We start from the raw sequence: 22,008 nt of genomic DNA, 5'->3' as shown, positions 1-22,008 counted from the left end.
GGTACGATTAATTCGGATCCAGTATGCGCGCTATCATAATACTTGAAAGGTTAGGATCGTTCGGGCGTGTACATACGTATTCGCACGAGTAAACTTCATACGAAAACGCTTGCAGTGTGCGACCGGCCTTAACGTTAGTGGCCTGAAGGAGTTCGACGACATGAGCTAAGTTTGGTACAAGGAAGCCCGTGTTCTCTTGTAGTGGTAGGATAATGCTTAACATGAATTTGACAAGTTCTAATGTTAAAGAATCCTTGGAACTCTTTCATTGTGTATTTTAAAAAACCCATAGAATATATGATGGCTTGCTATCGTGTCACAATACATCAAAGAGATAAGCAGAACAATTTTTTAAGGATTTTTGGTTAGCTTAAACTCACATTTATTGAGAACTTCTTCAATCTATAATACTTTTCTGCATCTATTACAACTGTTGGTAAGATCTTGATGTTGGTGTCCTTTTTTATCTGTTCCTGTCTGGAGATATTCGTTTTGGTGGTTTTATTACTAGTTGGTCCAGAGTACTTGTTATCTCATAGCAAAATTCATCTGCGTCTACCTGAAGTGAGCTGATGGAAGAAGTGATATCATCCAGGACCGAAGGAAAAAATAAATCACTTGCTTAATACTTTTTTTGCAGTATTGGACAGAGTTCTCTCTGATATCTAAATCAAAGAATTTTAGGATTTATGTAAAGATTAAGAATTCCAATCCCTTGAAGCAATTATCCAGGTCGAAGGTAGTAAACAATACGATGTAAGAATGATGATAAGTAGTAGTATAAATTGGCAATTTTGAGATTGAAGTGTGGATATTTAAGTAATAGGAATATATTTATTTACTTCATATATCCACATACATAAATATAATGCATAACATAGACATACAAAATTTAAAAAATATGCACCTAGATAACCGAATATCTGCATGTGCTCCTAACTGTTTTTACGAGAAAAAAAAAATAAAGTATACCCTAACCATTACAAAAATAAAGAGCCACAATAACAAAACATACAAATGAATACACATCATCCTACTCTCAACCCTAATTCACTTTCACAAAAATCTAACCTAGATGAAGAGTTCTTTAAGTTTTGTTCTATTTTCGAAAATAACGTTTTTACATAATATGAACACTCTTGATGTTGTTTGGAATAAAATTAAAAATTTTTGGTCAAGATAGTTTAAAGATCTCTTGTTCAAATTTCTGTTAATTTTTTAAGTAGCTAAGTGTTTGTTTACGCAATTTCTGATATTATAAGAACGCATTACATAGTTGTTTTTTTCGTATTTTTTTTTAATAAAGCATATCATACCTCTAATACATAGATTAATTGAACATTAAAAATATCGCTGTAGTATAACAGATTTGTTGAGTAGAGCTTATTTTTTTCGAACACAACTTTTAAAACTTCTGCATCACGTTTAAGGAATTTAAAGAGTTTTGATACTGGCCTCCCCATACAACAATACCATATCTGATAAGTGACTCCACCAAAGATTTATATACGGATATTAATAATTTTTTGAGATATAAAATGTTCGTAATAGCTTTCGAATATTCTTAGTTAGATTTAAAATATGTTCGCTTCATTTTAAATGCTTATCCACTGTAACACCCAAATATTTAGTAAAAGAGACCTCTTTAACTACATCTTCATGTTGAGTATCGTAACCTACATCTAAGGAATGGAATGTGAAAGAAAATGCAATATAATGTGTTTTAGATATGTTGAGTGAGAGCTTAAATGTGTCTAACTATATTTTCATTTTACGAATGCCCATAATTGTGCTTCTCCTTACTTTATCCCAAGTGTTATCTGAAAAAATGACTGCTGTGTCGTCGGCATAAGATAATACAAATCCGTTCACAATTTTTAGATCTGTTAGTAAATTAATATACAAAATGAAGAGTAATAGGCCCAGTACGGTTCCTTGAGGAATCCCAACCTTTACTTTCAGGGGATCACTCAAACTATTTTTAAAAATTGATGTCTACTTGTTAAATAGTTTCTCAATAAATTGAAGACCGTAGCCCTCATGCCGGACCTGGACAACATATCATGGGGCACGGTATCAAAGGCCCTTGCCAGATCTAAGAATACCCCAATACACTTTTTATTATCGTCAAGTGAATTTTTAATTTGTTTAGTAAGCTGACAGAGTAATCTGTCTTTAAGGCACTTTTCAAAGATTTTTGAAAAATTATTTATTACGCTTATAGGTCGATAATTGCTAATATTTGCGTTGTCTCCGGATTTAAAAACAGGCGAAACAACTGAAACTTTAAATTGTTCAGGGACTTTACCTGGTGCCAAAAGTTAGGTTAATAATGTGAACCAGGGGACGAGTAAAAGATTCTTAATAAATCTAGATGTAATTATCAATTCCAGGAGAACTATCATTTTTAAGACTATTTATTTGTATGATTACTTCGTTTTTATTACCAGGATTTAAAAATAATTAATCAACTACTCGAACAGGATTCTCCAATAACATATTTTTGAGTTGGCTTAATTTTTCTGTACATATCTAACCCTACATTAAAGAAATATTCGTTGCAAGAATTTGCTAGTTCTCTGGGGTCATTAAAAAGAGCATTATTCCAATCTTATCTAAAATTGGTAAAGAAATTGGTTTTCTTTTGCTTTTTTGATTAATCATTAGTTGCTTCAGTTATAAATTTATAAATTTGTTTCAGTTTGAATTTTCAATTTTATTTTTATAATAAGTATGTATAGCTTTATTGATCAGTTTATTTAAGAAATTTCTATATTCATATATTTGATGGTTTAAAGTTCGTACCATATGTTGTTTGAAAAGAAAATAAAACCCAGTTACTGCAACTTTAATTAAAATATTTAAAGATTACTAATTAAGTAAGAAAGTTTATAATGTTCTTCATAGAAATCTCTCTATTTACAGAAAGTTCCTGGATAACCTAAGTGAGCAAAATGATACACTTGCATATTTTTTTATTGATAAATTGATAATTTGTTATATTCCTTAAGCTGAGGCCTTTTTAGTAATTTTCCGTACTATAGCTTATTTTTTCTTATGTCCTTCTTATTTTCTCCTTCTTCTTACTTTTTTTCCTGTTCTTTTTGTGGCTATCTTAGGACGTGATTTTTGTTTCACCGTATTAATATTTATGATATATAATTCTCTTAAAATTCCTCCATTACTCACGTATTAATAATTTTAGCTTGAACAAGCAGGATTTTCCAGAAAAATATCAAAAAAATCTTTAATTTTTTTATCATTAATAACACCAACCAAATGATTATAATATTAAGTTGCTAGTAATATAAATATTAGATAATACCAATATTAGTTTGTTTTTGTTTTCCATTTACTACAACAATTATCAATTTTAAAGATCAAATATTTAACTAATCTGCTATGCGATTAAAATTAAGGTCAAACAATATTGTAAGATTTATTTAATAAATTTGTAAAATGTTTGTTATCTCTTTTTCTTTATACCGAACGCAAGCAACTATAACAACCACTTGACTATTATAGAACAGATTAAGGAAGCCAACGGTCATCCCTGTTCTATTCATACAATTAAATTTGTGTCTCCCATTCTTAAATACCATGAATCTATTTTAAGCAATTTGTGAATAAAAATGCTTAGGTAATTTTATTCATGAATTCTCCCATTCAACAACCCGAGTCGTCGGCCAGTGGGCTTGACTATACAACGTGGCGGCCAAAAGATATGGATCGATGGCACTTCGGCGTATACCCAATATTGTTCTTCTAAATAATTCAATTGATTACAACATTCTGTTATAAATATATCCGTTTTTGTGTTGTCCAACTCGTGCAATTTGTCACCATCTGTAGCATTACATTTATATCATTTCAGTATAAGATTTTACTTGAAATTGTTCATATCATGTAGTAAGTCATGTATTCATTTGCATCAACTGAACTGATCCAATTGCAGCTGTTGCACAGGCTATAGCTTCTATTTTTTGACGATTATAGTCTACAGTCACTGCTATGCACCAGACCACCCACAATAAACCTTTTTGTGAAACTTAATATGTCGTTGTCAAAACTTTGACAGCTGTCATAGTTTTTAATCTACAGGGTCTTTTTAAAAATTTTAGATTTTCGAACATTCCTCGTATCCTGAATACCATATTGAAAAAGGAAAAAATGGTTTTGATAGGATTTTTTCCGTAAAATTTGATTCCGGCATCCAATTTTTTATAAGATTTTTTATTTTTGAGAAAAAAAAATATAGTTTACCTTAATGAAACACCCTGTATATTTATAGATCCTTAAATTGGTCGTATTTAACCCTTTTCAAAAATATATAATACTATGCACTTTTTTTCAAAAATAAGCTAATCTATGTCTTATTCTATTTTTCATAGAATAAGACATGATGCGATAGCGAAATTATTTTTCATTAGTTTAATTAGCTACATCTAACTGAAATCTTACTTCTCCGAAACGATGTTTCTAAGCAGCATTCTTTCATGTTACCATAGGATGACAATTAATACTTTCTCTTTGTTATTCTTTAGGATCTCTGATAGTTTCCCTAAAGACCTAGTTAGAACAGATTCTATAGAATAGCTTACATTGGACGTAATGTACTACAAGCTATGGAAGCCTTATGTGTTTTTGAAGCTGGATAATGTTTTCATTTCAAAGAATTCAGATATTTTCCATTAATTATTTATTCATGTTATATTCATGTATAGCAATATTAGGGTCATAGGATAGCAATATTTTCCCCTTGCAATTCGGTTCTAGGAAGAAATAGTTATATAACCTGCATATATTGGAGTTGTTATACATAGTTGGAAGCAGACAACATAAAGGCTGAATTTCGGAAGCTACTGAATGATGAAGGAATAGCCTGGATTACCAACATCTTCAACGGAATCTATAACTCTTGAAATATACCCGAAAAATGGCTGCAATCAGAGTTTATAGCGTTGTCCAGAAAACCTGGAGCAAAGAGATGCAAAGAGTCATATGCTAAAATTGTTTCTTAAAATTATCTTCAGAAGAATTTACAATAAATGCGAAGAATAGATATCCAAAAACCCATTTGGTCTTATAAATGAAGTCGAAACCAGGGAAGCACTCTTTGGACCTTAAGTTCTAATCCAGAGATGCAGAGATCAATTACAAAAAAACATTTGATCGCATTCAATATCACCAAATGATTAATATCCTAAAAGAAGCCGAATGGCCTTGATGAGAGGCCATGTATTGTAAAGATATCAGAATAATTTCAAATCTCTACTGGAATCAGAGAGCATACTTAAGAATTGATTCTAATATCATTAAAAAAAATGAAATAAATGATCAACAAAAGAGATATGAATGAAGACCACCGAAGGAACTCGAATTAAACGTATTTAACAATATTATTAACTTGGAAACATTTTAAATTAATAATGAGACACCGCATAATAAATAATAAATAATAATATGGAAGTATTAGGAAGCATTTAAAATGTGGATGGATAGGTATCCATCCATATGTAGGATAGCTCACATTACAAACATAGATGTATTAAAAAGAATGAGAAAAGGTCATGTACACCGTTAAAAAAAGAAAACTTGAATGCGTGGGGCATGCTATAAGAAATAAACTCGATACTTCGTTTGAAAAAAGCTCGGTAGAACTATTTCGAGCTATTACAACGAAAGCTATAATTATCAACATGATTTCCAACATCCGAAATGGATAGGTACATAGAGAAGAACAAGATATCTAGTTGAACTACAGCTTCTGAAGCCCCGTCAGTTCATAAAACTGAATGCTGTTTTCATTACACATTTAAAGGATTACTTATTTTCATAAAGTGATACACTACTTTTACAGATTATTCACTAAAAATATATTCTCTATTATACTAAGAAAGTTGAGCCCTGTGAAGGTTGAATGGAAAATCAATAAATGGTTGACATGAAAATGGTTATATATTGAGTTAGTACGTTAAGATGTGCATTAAGCTAAAAGGATCTTGAATTAGCCTTAAAAATTATTATTTTTCCGGTTGAAATGCTGTTTTTGCTATTTAAGTTGACCCCACGTTGGGCGCCATATTACCATGTTGTTTCAATGTTATTATTATGAGTTTTGTGATATTGATTCTATATAAAGGTTATTAGTATTATTTAATTGTTATGCTATCTTATGATATTAGCCTGATATAGATGATATAGATATAGCCTGGACTGAAGAATAATACGGGACTAAAACAGAAAAAACGGATTTTGACGACTAAAAATAAAAGCACTAACAAATTGTCAGTTTTGGTGGCATTTGTCTATATCATTTATTTTCCCTATTGGTATAAACTAGTTTTATTGTATTTGAAATTTTGGAAATAAAGGTAGTTATATTATTTTTATTAGAGTATCTGGTCAGAATCCCCTTTTTTCAATATGGGTAATATTTTCGCATCTTTCATATATCATATGCCCGTGCGTCAATGGATAGGCCAGGACACAAATATAAACTTTAGCTTAACAGCATTTAAGATGTGGATGGATAGGAGAAAAACCACCTGGAAAACTTGGATATGTCTAAAAGAGGCAAGTTATCAGAAGTCAAGGAATGCTTAATACTAGTAGACAATATAACAGCATAACTCAATAGCATAGCAACATGGATTATATGAAATTTTGTTTAAATATTTATAGTCATTTTGTAAAGCTAAAGTGAGCAACTGAAGTAGTCTTCCCTCATAAATAATTAACTTTAGTAATGATTTAAAAAAATATGTAAATATAATCTAGATCATAAAATAATGAAAGAATGAATTTGAAAATATGGAGAAATCATAATTTAATCTAGCAGTGAATTCTGACTTAATTCTTTGCCTATTACATCAGAACTTATGTTGGGCGCCAAACTAACACTTTAACTATTTGTTTACAAAAGACCTTTATAATCATAATTTATATTAATAAATATTCTCTGGTTATTTTACTTAACCCTGGAATGCTACTTGGGGTACATTTGTACCCCATCATTAATCATATCTCAAGTTAAATGGAAGTGGGCAGGGGAACGAACGCCGACGTCTTATTAGTTTCAAGACGCGGCAAGTCAGTTCGCGTGCGACAATTGACATTGGCACACGGTATTTTCTTTTCGAGATTTGTGATATTTGGGGTTAGCGCGTACCCCAGTGTAGCAGTTTAGGTTAAATATACTCTGTGATTATTATTTTCTTTGATTTTTAAGTTATTATTGATTTTCTTTGTTAGGTTGCACGAATAATGGCTGGGCAGAAAAAGTTCTTCGACCTAACAAAGCCTGAAGATGTCGGAGAAATTCATCGCATTCTCTATGAATCTGATTCAGACAGTTTTTCGGATGACAGCGAGGAGGAAGATGCCGTTATACCTGATTTTAGAGAGGAGCCAGAAGAGGATGAAATACGCGGCAATCAAATCAATCTTAATTCTTTTATTGCACCAGAACAGACTCAGGATACCTTTCCATCCGATACAGATTCGGAAGATGACAATATACCATTGGGAGAAATACAGGCGATCAATAGAGATATGGTGGAGATTTTACCAGTGCCTACCAAATTACCTTATTGGTAAAAATGGGTTTATGTGGTCAGGTAAGAAAGGCGCAATTCATCGTACACCGAAACGAAATCTCGTTTTGCATTTACCTGGAAACAAAAACGAAGCAAAACATATAACTTTGGGAACTGAAGCTTGGAAATTATGTTTCACTCAAGAAAATCTCGATAAAATTACCCAATATACTACTAACGAGATAGTTCAACGATTGAAATATTCAAATAAGAACGATGACCAAGATACTGATGCACCTGTTATTACGTCAGTAGGTAAGAGACCCTCTTGGACTAAGGATACAAACAGCATTGAACTCCAAGCAATTTTCGGGCTATTTTATTATGCCGGTGTTATGAAAATGGCGGGAGTTTTGACCAAGGAACTATTTGATAAAGACCCAGAAATTCCAATATTCCGTGCTACCATGCCCGAGGCACGTTTCAGATTTTTGATAAACTGTCTTTGCTTTGATGATAAGCAGTCCAGAGCTAAAAGAAAAGAAACTGATAAGCTTGCAGCTTTTCGAGAGGTATTTGAGAGGTCAATCGTTAAAATGAAAAACCTATATACTCCTTCAGAATATATTACAATTGATTGGTTTTAGAGGGCAATATCCTTTTAAAATGTACATCCCTTCAAAGCCCAATAAATACGGAATCAAAATTGTGATGCCAAAAAAGCTTTTGCACTTGATGCTGAAATTGATATAGGAAAAGGTTCCGCACCAACTGATATTCCTGTAGCTCAGTATTACTGTAATAAGCTAACCAGTTCTGTCCAAGGAACAAATAGGAACTTGACCATGGATAACTGGTTTACTTCTATTGACACCGCGAAACATCTTTTGGAGAGGAAAATTATCATTTTTGGTACTGTGAGAAGAAATAAAAAAGAAATTCCTGAGTCGTTTTTGGAACTCAAAGAAATAAATCAAAATTCTGCCATGCTTCGCTACAGTGGACATCTGACACTAATATCATACTGTCCACCCAAGAGTGCTAAAAAAGCAGTAATTATGCTTTCGACAATGCACGAAAAAGGTGATGAGCCATTTACGACCAAGTTGCCAGAAATTATTCAATTTTATAATTCTACAAAAGAAGGAGTGGATACTTTAGACCAGTTGTGCCACATTTATTCTACTGGTAGAAAAACACGTCGCTGGCCATTATGTCTGTTCTATAATTTGTTGGATATTCTGGGATATAATTCAATGATTCTTTTGCGTGGCTCTGGTGAAGTAAATAAAGAAATTGTAAAGCACAGGAGAGAATACCTCAAGAAGCTTGCCCTTGACCTGGTCAGACCGCACATGATGAGTCGTTTGGAAGCTCCAACTTTGAGGCGCGAACTCCGTGAAACTATATGTAGGGTCCCCAAGATAACCACTTCAAAAGAAGTACCTACTAGGCTTACAACAACAGTGGGTAGGTGTGTGCTTTGTCCCAGAAGAGAGGATCGAAAATCGAGAGTAAGCTGTGCTGTATGCAAAAAGTTCGTGTGTTTGCAACATCAAAAAAAAAATATGCTCAGTGCGTGCCGCATGAACATTTTATTATGGATGTGCGTTAAAAGTGTTCTTAGAGACTCGGTTTAAGTTATTATTTTTCTATAAGTGAATAACTTTTTCGTTTTTCTAAAATACGACGTGTTTTATTTGAGGTACGGTTGTACCCCTGTGTAGCAGATGCAGAGTCGGAAATAAGTGTAGCATTCCAGGGTTAAACCTTCCAGGAACTAGAATATTCTAGGAGTATCTCAGTAACGTAAATATCAGTTAATTAATGTTAATCATGCGTTCGAAAAGTTGCCCAGTTTGCACCTCCTTACTTGGTTTATAGGCAACCAACCTGACTAGCTAAGTATTGTCTTTAAGTTCGATTTATTTGTTTACAAATATGTGTGTGGATTATTTCAATTTGTTTTATATTTGTAATTGCTTAATTTTTTTTTGTTGGATATAGGTAAAAAAACTACTTTAGAAAAACAAATTAAGCAAGTTACCAACACCATTTACATTAAATTTTTATATTTAAAAGAGAGTGACGTACTTAATATTAAATTCCTATAGCTTCAATCTACCCATTATTTAATTATTATGTTCCAGTAAGTAAAACTCGTTCATAATACCCATCATTATGTAATTTTCTTGTTTAAATGCTTTTTTTTTATATTTTCAATTTTTTAGTTGGAGTAGTTATATAACAGCCAGTAGAAAAATATAAAAAAATAAATACCGGTAAAACTCTTTTCTTTTCAATTTGTCTTTTTCTGTTTTAATTTTTGTTTTGTACAAATATAACCTAAATTATTGTTTATTTGTGTATGCTTTTTAAGTTTTTTTTATGTTTTTTATTTAAATTTTTAGTTTTGTTTTGACTCTTATTTTTAGACCTGATGATGCTCTAGCTAGAGCGAAATACGTGTAGCCTGTGATTATATGTTGTGAGACCGTGACTTTCTGTTTTCTTTGTTTTTGTCAATTTTGTATGTTGAGAATAATGCATGAGATGTTTGTGTTTAAAAATAAATTGAATAATGAAAGTGTAAAAAAATACATTAAAATTTGAATTTTAAGTAGAGTAGTTGTTTTGAAGTAAGTAAAAAAAAATAAAGACCGTTGTATTGTAAAATTTTTTTTTTGACAACACTTTTTTATTGAAAAAATAATTTTAACATATCCTGCAGTAATTCCTAAATTTATACGTTATTGTTTTAGGTAACTATATCACATCATTGCTTGAAAAAATTAGCACCCTGGGGATGACAAAATTGTCGAAACAGCGGTCTAACCACAATTAAAATTAAAATATTTAGAAAAATAATAACCTACGTTGGCCGCCACACAAAGATTTAATTTACATTATTATGCGCAAAACTGCATCATACTTTCCTTTTTTTATTATTTTATTATTATTTAATAAAGCTTATGTAAAATATACCACTTTGAGTTTAATAGCTATCTACTTTAAAGGATTTTTTTTTATTAATATTTGAGTCAATGTAATTAGTACACTATGAAAAAAATTATTAAATAACATTATAATATTAGTAAACGTCTTTTTATTATCAGAAAAAAATTACAAAAACTACTTAATGTAAGTGTGGCGAGGTCTAGCCTATCTAATCCATTTATTTACTATTTACTGTAAAAAATCAGGTATAATATTATAATACAATGAGTGAAAATTACCGACGACTTTTCACTATCACAATATATTTGGAGCTTAATACTGATAGAATAAAACTGAATATCAAAGTTAAATTCAATGCATACATAAACAATTTTAAATATAAGAAGATATTCAGTTAGGGCAATTGTAAGGATACTTTTTCCAGTTTAGAAGGTTAGAAAAAAAACAGCAATGTGATAATGCAGTTAGTTTCTTTGGAAAACAATAAAATATTAATTTTAACTTTAAGTTAGTTAAATATGGATCCAATTTGATGTCAGAAGGAATAGAATTTAAAAGTTCGACAGCGTTATAGGTAAAGGATCAATGAAACATGATAATCTTATGTTGTGGAACCGTATAAAACTGTCTGCTTCGGGTAACACGCTCATGTCTGGACTAATTTAAAATATAGATAACTTGGACACCCCATGCTTAACTTTAAAAACCATTACAACCCTATACAGGTTCAACCTTTCTTTGAAATTAAGCCAAACAATAGCTTTGTCAAGCCACCTATAGCTTTTGCAAAGTTGCTTTATAGTTTTCAATAAGTGCAGACCAATTAACAATATTGTCATAGGTTAAGCGAGAAAGTACTAAGGGGTTAGATAATCTAAGCTTTATATCCTTAGTAAAGTATTATTTGTAGATATAAAGCAGTCTAAATGTAGCAAAAGATGTCTGGAGAAGATGCAATATATAATACTCAAAACAAAAATCATTTCAAGTTAGATTCCTCAATTTTTTGTATATACGGAATAATCAAGGGAAGTTTCTTTTAACTTAATACTAAAATGGTAGTTAGTCTCATTGGCTTTTTTTAAAGAAATAAGCATTTTAGTTTTTGAAGTATTGAAATTGAGTTTATGAGCTTTTGAAATTTCAAGAATATTCCTCATATAGTCATGGTTTAGGTATTGAGAAGCATCACCAATATTATTGAGCGACTTACAATTTTTGATACCAGTAAGCAAAATTGATTGTGGACATAATTCCAACTAATGTCTCCTCTGTCATCGTATAGGTCTGAAATAAATAATTGAAATGTAAAAAAAAAAATAAAATAAAACTAAAAGTTTCAGTATAATACTAACCCACGTTGGGCGCTACATAAACATATAATTTATATTAGTATTAGCAAAATTCCATTATAATCTCTTTACTGTATTATTTTATTAGTATTTATTAAATTCATGTAAAATAGATTACTTAAAGCTTAATAGTTGCCTAATTTAAAAGAATGTCATCTTATTTTATAATTTGATTTTATGTAGCATTATGAAAATAAGTGGGCACCATCTGAATACAAATAATTTAAATATGCATTATATATGGGCAGTTGCAGAGAATCATGCGTAATTTATAAAATTTACAAGAGTTAGTAGATCTTGTCAATAATAACGTTTAATCATATGATACATTATCTTGTGTGTGTGGTGCTTTAAAAGAAGCAAAAAGGTTTTTTAATGGTAATTTGAAAACCTGCTACAAATATAAGTTAACTTTCTTAATACCCTTCAATTTAATTATTTTGTTCTAGTGAGGAGAACTATAATCTCTTGCTTTATGTAATTAATTAATGGTTTTTTTAATATTTTAATTTTTTTAAGTAGGATTATTGTATAAAGGCTAGTCGAAAAAAAGCCTCCGAATTTGTTGATTAATTTAAAAAATGGTAATTAATTAAAGAATGCGATACAGTCGCTTAAAAAAAAATTAACAGTCTGACGATGACAAACTTGTCGAAACAATGGTCCAAATACAAAAATATAAGCCTTAAGTTATTTTAAACCAGTTAAATCATATTTTGTTAATTAAGTCTATCTGTTTTCCTTAGAAAAATTTAAATAAATTAAAACAAAAATTACCCACGTTGGGCGCCATCCTTACATATAATTTAAATTATCTCTATTTATAATTTACATTATTTACATAATCTCCTTTTTTGTATTATTTTATTAAAATTCATGTAAAATCGATTACTTATAGTTTATCAGTTACATACTTTAAGGCAATTAGTCTCAATTTATTATTTCAGTCAATATACTTAGTACGTAAAATATAACGTATTTAGCGCTATCTTAACATATGTTTAAAAATACTGCCCTTAGCCTCTAAAAACATTCTACTTCGCCTGCGAGAGGGCTCTTGTTGCTTTCCTAAGTAATTCATGTCTTTCTTTGTCAAACACTACGGAAGAGAGAGAGGAATTATAGAGAAACTTTCTCTATTAATGCTTTTAACTCATATTGCAAAAAAAAAACAAGTAGTTTACTCCAGTACGATCACTTTCTAAAATACGTGGACCAATTAAACAACTTGACTATACCATACCACACGTTTACCGAAAACTTGTGCTCAAAATTAGTTTGGATTGTTGCGTGTGAATTTTCGTCTGATCATACATGAGAGTTGTAAGTATTATTGATGCTCTTGTTGGTGCGTAACGTATCACGCATACTTTTTACCGATCAAGCGTGACAACAAGACGTATATTACTTACCCAACCACAAAATTGCATGCACCTAACATAATCTTCTAGTTGTGGGTGCTGTACATGATATAGGCCTTGCTTGGAGCAATAACTCTTTTCTGTAAAATAACCAGTTGAGTAGCAATTCTTCGTGAGCTTGTAATTGCATCTTCTTCTACCAAATTCAAAATGTTTTCAATGTCTCCTAAACTTTGTCGAGTGACTCGTTCAGATATTATGTTAGTAGTGGGCAGAGTTCCGGCCTCTCACAGTTTGTTAAAAACTCATAAATTTGTTTACTAATAAATACGTTTTTGTTCGGATTTCTTCGAGTGGAAGGTGTGGAAATCGTGAAGTTTGTTGCATTTCTTCCTGTATATATTATCCATTATTATAAGAAAAATTCATATTACATTATTACCATATATGTATAACACGCGTTGGGCGCCAAATAAATATTACGGTATTTGTAAGAGCTAGTAGATCTTGTCAATATATATGTTCAATAATATGATTTTTAAAGCTGTGTGGTGCTTTGATTGAGGCATTCATTGTAAAAATCTTTTTAAGTAATAATTTGAAAACCTGCCACAAATATTAGTTTACTTTCTCAATACTTAGGTCTATCTACTACCACATTTAATTAACTTACATAAGTGGCTATATAATTATTACTTGCAATATTACATATTCATACAAACCAGTTTTTACTAACAGTAAACCGTAGGCAATCAATATCAGTTTAAAGCGGCTGTTTTTTTCTCAATGGTTTACCGCGCAAACCGATTTTTGTCCCTTTTTCATTGATATTTGATCCCACAGATTGTAGCCTATTCACGATTCACGTGGCAACGTCGATATCCGGCAACATCGCTTCACCGAGAGCAGAAGGCCATCGAAATCGTTCGTAAAAGGCAGCTTGGCAATGCAAAGCCCAAAATAAAGCTTTTAGTGCGCGAAACCAATGTTTTAGGCATCTGTAGATCGTATGCACTCAATTTTTTTCCAATTTAGTGGCAGAATAATCAACAAAAAAATCGACGTGAAAAGCGTGACGAGAAGTCGGGAATCGTGTAGGATGAATTAAACATGGCCGCCGTACATTGTGCGCGTTCGGCGAGAATCAACAGTTGAGTTGGTTAAAATTTCCGCCCACGATGCATTCCGGGTTGAAATCGGTAGCCACCCCTTTTGGTAGTGCAGTGTATACGGGGTGACACTAAATGGGGAACGTATAGTGATCATTTACGGACTGTTTCTGGACTGTAGTCAAAACATTCAAAAGGTAAGTGGACCGTCTGTATTCGGCAGGAACTAAAAATCTTGGCATGAGATTCGTAAACAAATTATGAGCGAGAAGAGAGTGTGACGAGGTTCATATGTTGGTATGCTATTCGGAGATCAAATTTAAAATGCTGCCTTATGCTGAACGGTTATATTTAGATGACTACTTATTTACTTGGACAAGTTTAGTTAGGATATTTGTGTCGGATTTCTTATTTATTAAAATTATCTGACTGTGAATGCTTAAAATAAGTTGGAGATTTTAGGCCTTAGAGCCAAGTAATCAATAAATCTTTGGCCTATTTAGCAATTATATCAAAAACATATTATACAAGTCTCATATCCCTATTATTTGATACATTGGCAATACAGATAGTTACAATTGATAATATTATATTCACAAAATGCTAAAAATAATTTTTTAAATACCCTCTTTGCTTAGCAATTTGTGCAATTTAATAAAAATATTTACCGGCGAGTCATTCCCTTTAAAGTTATGCTAAAAAATTGTAAATAATGCAAATCTTCTTTAAATTAATCAACTTCAACACATATTGACGCTATTATCATTTTTAAACTTATTATCACTAAAAAAATTACTGATGCTTTATTAGACAAATTTTGCTTTTTGCTTTAAATATTTATTTTTACTCATGGTTGCTTCTACCACCCATTTTCTTATTGTTGTAACCAAATAATAATTAAGTAGGTTATATAAACTAGAACGTTCATTATTATTTAATGAAAATTATCGGCATGCCATGTCCCTTAAAGTTATGACAAAATATTGCAAATAGTTTAATTCTTCACTGATTCATTTACCTTTAAAAATCGATGCTTGTGTATGCTTAAAATAAGTTGGAGATCTATATACTTATATTCTGAAAAATATAATTGTTAATAATTACATAAAAAACATGTTATACTCACATCCCTAATATTTAATATATTGGAAGAACAGATAAATGACAAATAAAACTTTTAAAGAACTGTTAATATCATAATCACAAAACGCTTATAATATTTTTAAAACTCCCATTTTTGCTTAGCAATTGGTGCAAATTAATAAAAATATTTATCAGTGAGTCATTCCCTTTAAAGTTCTGCTAAAAATTGCAAATAATGCAAATCTTCCTTGAAATAATTAACCTCAGCACATATTGATACCCTTGTAATTTTTTGACTTAAAATTCGGGCTTTTAATGACTAATGCTTTATCACAAAAATGTCGCTTTAAGTACACATTTTCTAAGTGCTGTAACCAAATTATAATTAAATAGGTACTGAAAAATTTATTATTAATAGGTAAAAATTAGCAAAAATTAGATAAAAATATGACATGTCATATCCTTTAAAGTTATGCTAAAAAAATTGCAAATAATGCAAATCTTCTTCACTTATTAAACTTAAGCGGATATTGATACTATTGCAATTTTTAAACTTAAAACTATTACAAAAAAAATTAAGTGACTAATGCTTTATCGAAAAAATGTTTCTTATATTAACAAAAATTGCGTATATTACCGATTTTCTTAGTGTTGTAACCATATAATAGTTAAATAGGTTATAAATACTGAGAAGTGTATTAATAATAGATAAAAATTACCATCATGTCATGTCCTTAGTAGAATAAACATAGTAAATTTTTCACAGATTTACTTGCCTTAAAAAAATGATACTAATGTTTCACATACATGATAGTTTTCACATTCATGATACTAATGATACTAATTCATGTTTTAGTTGTAAGGCAAGCACACAGTAATTAGAATATATACCCTGTATATATAAATAAATCATAAGATATATAGGATGATTAGATAAAGATTTAACCTTATTGATAATTTAAATATGGTATAAAGTTTGTAAAATTAATATATTCTTATTATAATCTGACAAATATGTAATTGTTTATCTTCACTTCCCATTTTTTAATATTATTAAAAAAAAATTAAAAGCACTTAAGACTAACTTGTTAAATATTGATTACTAGTGATGTACTGTTTCTTTTAAAGTTATGTCAAAAATGTTAAATAATTCAATTATGGTTAAAGTTAGTTGTTTTTAAAGAAAATATTGTATTAACTTATAAAACATCTGGTATAATCGGTAATTTTTCCAATAAAATTTTTTTCTCTATTCTGTTAAATTAATTCAATTTATTTACAGATAAATTTATGATTTTTATATAACTAACAAGAAAAAGAACATATAGATTATTTTAATGTTTAAAGAAATAATATACATTTTTTGATTAACTACGTACTAGTTTTTGTGATGCTGTAATCTTAAATTTAAAAAGTTAAAAAATTTAATTATAAAGGCATTATTATAATACAATTAAAATTTCAAGCCGAAAAAATAAATAGTTAATAGGAATTATAACCAATATAAAAGATGTTTTATGGTTTATAAGTACACATTAAAGTTATGCCGAAAATTTGAAATAATTAAATTTTTAGTTTAATCAATTGCCTTTAAATAACTGTCCAAAAAGTTGCAAATACATCAATTTGTCACTGGATTAAAATACAGAAATATTAATCTATAAAATCCTTGAAATTTATAATTTTTACAAATTCTTTGTAAAAAAGTGTTATTTTTGGCTATTATTCCTCATTTTCTTAGTAACTGCTAGCTGTAACAACAAATTAAGCCTTCGTAAAAAAAATAAACTATATAGATTAAAAATAAAATAGTTATTAGATCACTAAAGGCATGCCACTTCCTTTAATGCTATGTAAAAAGATCTGCAAAATACTTAATTTTGCAATAAATAATTTCGCTTTACAGAATATAATACACCCAATCGTTTTTATACACGCAATTTATGTAAAGGATATTTGCAAACTGATTTATAAAATATACAGTCCGATCCAAATAAGAAAATTTTTTTAAATATACGTTAAAAAATATCTCGACCTTGCGAATCTTATTTCTTAATTGCATATGTTTGAGTTATTCTAGATAGATTTTTTTAAATTGTACAAAATGAAAAAAATTATTATGTTTGACCTACTACTAAATTTAAACTTAATTGCATTTATGACAAGGTATAAATTCAAACGGTTTAAGATGCTAAACGGTTTTAACTGCTTCCAAATATCTTTCTTGTCGCAACTTTTTGACATACAAATATGTAATTGTTTCTCGTCAATTCCCGTCGCTTTAGCATCCTGACGGTAATGTTTCTTTAAAAAAAATATATAAATTAAAAGCACTAAAAACTAACTTATTAAATGCTGATAATTAATAGCATACAATTTCCTTTAAAGTTATGCAAAAAATCACAAACGCCTCGCCCTTTTTTCAGTTTTGCCAATAATTTTAAATAACTTATTGATGGTTAATATTAGTTCTTTTTTTTAAAGGAATTATGTTAATAAAGTTTTGTGTGTTGTAATTTAAATAAATAATATATGCATGTATATTTCTTGCTTACAATATACATATTCTGTGATGCTTTAATCTAATAAAGTCTTTATAAAACAATTAAATAAATTGCAAGTAGAAAAAGCAACTAATGAATAAAAAATAAATACCGGCATCTCGTTTCCTCTTAAGTTATTCAAGAAAATGGAAAATAATTAATTGCTTAATTAAATTATTTACCTTTAAAGAAATAATACGTCTAATACTTATTATTAGTAAAAGGCAAATATGTAATAAGTAATTTAGAAAATCTACTGTAGGTGTTAAAACATATGGAAGTAAACATATACAATGGTGCCTCAGCAAATAAAAACTTAAGAGAAAATATACAGAGTGAGTCATTAACAAGATTAACATAGTCAGTAGTTTTTTTTAATGAAAAATTTAAGATACTCCATTATAAACGTAATTGTGATTTTTAAATAACTAATGTTTGTTTTATTAAGAAATTGTTAAAAAATTATATATAAAAATAACATGCTCTATATTTGACTTTACAAAAAACAACAAATCAACTCTTTAATTATTTTTTTTTTGGTTTTCGTAATATATTTACTAAAAACTTAGAACTAAATAAAAATAATGAATTACTGGTTTATGAATACATCTTAAAGTATGTAAAAAAATTGCATACTTCGTTCAATCAATTGCCTTTAAAAAAATTATCCTTGGTTTAAATGCCAAGCAAATATAACTTTTTTTAAAAAGACTTGTATAGTAGACTTTAAAACAAATAAAAAAAATCATTAACCCTAATTTCTGTTTAAATAAAATAATTAGTCTTAACATTTAATAAAACAAAATAATTACCGGCAAGCCATGTCCTTTAGAGTCATGTTAAAAAGTTGCAAATATACAAAATCCTTAAAATTTTTGATTTTTACAAATTTTTTGTAAAATATATATAATTTTATAATTTTCATTTTCTTAGTGCTCTAATAAGAATATACATTAAAAATTAAAGAAAATTTAAAGATCACTAAAGGCGTGTCACTTCCTTTAATGTTATGCAAGATCTGCAAAATATTTAATTTTTCATTAAATAATTTCGCTTTACAGAATATAACTCATCCAATATTTCGAATTATTCATTGACCTTAATGCAAAATTGGTTTAATACAAATATGTTATCATTAAAAACCAATAAAACAAAAAAAAATTATTTAGTCCAAGAATAATTGAAATGTAAAGCCTTGCAAATAAGCTTTTCAGTACAAAATTTGTAAAGCTTTTGAAGGTACATATAGACACAATTTCAATTTTTATTGAACATTTTGCTAAAAAATTTAATTGTTCCACTTTTGTTTTAAGAAATAGGAAACCACTTGTCGATGAGTCTATACTATTTAAAGTTTATCATGTACCCTATCAATCTTATTGTGATTATGCAATTTTGGCTCAGGGGTAAACCCCTTGAGCTGAGACGATTTTTTCTCTTCACAAAAGAGGGTGATTAAGGTATGTACTATAATTAAACTCAAAAATTTAACTCTTTCCTTATTATACATATTGAAGTGTCTGATTTATAACAACCGAAATCTTAATCAATATGAAATGTAAAGGAACTGCCATGATCATAATATTAGACTAAATAAGATAATTATGATAGATTTTTTAGAATAGCAATTCATAACAAGGTATAAATCTAAACGCTTTAAAATGTTAAACGACTTCGAATGCTTACTGATATTTTACTATTTAACCCCAAAAAAATAAATTCTTTATATCTTTAGCACTGATCTCTAAATCTTTTAGTATATTAAACGTACTATTAAGCTAATATTTAAGTTACTTTTAACTACATAAATAGATAAGATTAAGATACAATTTGAAATATCAAATTTTTGTGAATTCTATTTTTAAATAAATTCGGCAAGGGATTTCGTTAAATAAAAAAACATATGAAATAATCGCGAACATGCCATTTTATTTCAAATTATGTATAAAATATAAATAAAATTACCATAAGTCGTAATTTCTACATATTTTGTTCACTTTATCTAAAGGCATATTTTGATCATTTTTATCATTTCACTAGCTGTACACCTAATCCATAATTATAATTAAAATTTCTTATAACACTATAGATACTGCACCAGCATTATTTTTTGTCTTTTGATTTTTAAATGCAATAAATTAAAAATATTAAAACTGATGTTGACTAAGTATTAAAATGGCAAAGATTTTTGTACCACGATAAAGATTTATAATAAAAACAATTGTTTATCGAAATATTTGGTAAATAAGTAAGAAAAAGTAACGATGGTACTAAAATCTGTTTCTAAAAGTGTTTCTTGTTGATTAATTTCTTGTTGATAGTTTCTAGTTTGCTAGTTTCTTGTTGATACTTAAGAAAGTATTAGAGATTTGTCATCATCATAATTTTTTTTAATTAAAATCCGTTAATTACATTATGACGACAAATTTTTGGCCTTCTCACATTTTCATTAGATGATTTATTGAGAGACAAAAATATTTTTTGCTTTATGAGAAGAAATAGGCACTTTCGCCCTGCTGCATAATACATAAGAAAATTAAAGTTTTAACATTTTACATTCGCTCTGCATATTTATTATTTGTTGTCAGTATTCATTGTATTTTTTTCTTGTAATTATGCTCATCTCAGTTACTTTTATTTATCTTGATAATTTTGTATCGTTTTAATATACTTATTATATTAAAAAATAATAAAGTGTAAAAGAAAATAATTTTTATACAATGATTCCTATAGTTATGCAGAAAACTCAAAAAACATATATTTTCCTAAAAGTTTCTTAAAAATTAAAAAGTATGAAAAATTTAGAAGATTTCTTAAGATTTGTGGTAGGCATGTTTTTTATATTACAATTTTGTTGTCATATGTTTCGAATTTTGAAAGGCATCATCAGGCCTAAATATTTTTTTTGTTAAAAAAAATATATTGAACAAAGTATTGAAAACAAAGCATCTATATTTTTATTTAGGTAATAATATACAACCTACTATATTAAAATAACAAATAAATAACTTGTAAGATTAGTTTTCTTTATTAAAACATATTATCGTAGAACTAGTTTGCTTACTTAAATTACTTAATTCATATTTTTTTTTAATTTTAGAAATAGTTTTGTACTTCTAAAGATTCTAAGACACTAATTATATATTGATGTACTGATCTATAATTTTCTTTAAAATTATGCACAAACCCAGGTAAAGACTTTTCTTTAAGGCGGATAAATTCTAACCTTAGGGTAGAGTACTGGTATTTTTATGAGTTTAAAGTTAATATAAGTTATATACAGTTACAATGCACTAGCTAATTTTACGAAAATAAGTACTTGACTACCTGAGAGGGTCCATTAAGTAATAAAAGTCTCTATTTAAGTATTATATTTCCAGTAATACCTCCTTTTAAAAGAAAATATTTAATGTTTAAGTTAACCAAAGGTGCCAGGTAGTAGATTATAATGGGATGAAAGAAAACTCGTTTTAATTCCCTATGCGAACATAAGGTGTGATAAAAGTCCTTTACTTAATAGCTATATTCATTGCAACTAATTTTAAGTTATTAGTTATTAAGTATAAATAGTTTCTTAGCTGTTAAGGACTAGGAGAGAGGGTCAAAATTGAATTTTCATTTTAAAAACTGTACTTGTAATTTATTTTAAGATACTTAGTAATAGTTAATAATAAGTCCTAGTGTGATGGACCCCATTATTTGTACGTCTATTTGAAAATATAGTTTTTGCATCTAAACGTAAAAAAATATTATAATAAATTTTTATTAAGAATGTTATTTTCTATGATCTAAAGAATTAAGGAGCATTTTACTTAAAATCTCAATGGCCCGTAATGTTTTTTGGCTAAAAACACAAAAAAAAATTAATGCACTTAGTTCGTACCGTTGCCAAATAATTATAATTTTTGACGATTTTTTTGTTAAATAAAAATAGTCAAAATTATGTTTGTAAGCTCACAGCTACGTAAATTTATGCATACAAATTTAAAAAATCATCATTATAATGGGAGAACATTTTTTTTTTTTAAATTGTTTAATGATTTTCTGAAAACAATTAGGGTAAT

The 22,008-nt window shown here is 28.7% G+C and overlaps 1 protein-coding gene across 2 annotated transcripts in view; it reads left to right on the top strand.

Annotated features, from left to right (window-relative positions):
* Window positions 1–14,098: 14,098 nt before the first annotated feature.
* Window positions 14,099–22,008, top strand: part of LOC126740883 (protein sprouty) — a 142,497-nt gene continuing 134,587 nt past the window's right edge. Inside the window, exon 1 of one of the 2 annotated variants that reach the window (XM_050447048.1) lies at window positions 14,099–14,515. The gene's annotated coding sequence lies outside the window, so the exon portion shown is untranslated. The remainder of the gene's footprint in view (window positions 14,516–22,008) is intronic. The other variant, XM_050447049.1, reaches the window with a different exon arrangement.

The sequence above is a fragment of the Anthonomus grandis genome, chromosome 10, assembly GCF_022605725.1.
Source record: "Anthonomus grandis grandis chromosome 10, icAntGran1.3, whole genome shotgun sequence".
Lineage (NCBI taxonomy): Eukaryota > Metazoa > Arthropoda > Insecta > Coleoptera > Curculionidae > Anthonomus > Anthonomus grandis.
The sequence above is the reverse complement of the archived record's forward strand: the minus strand, read 5'-3'. Positions and strand labels throughout refer to the sequence as shown.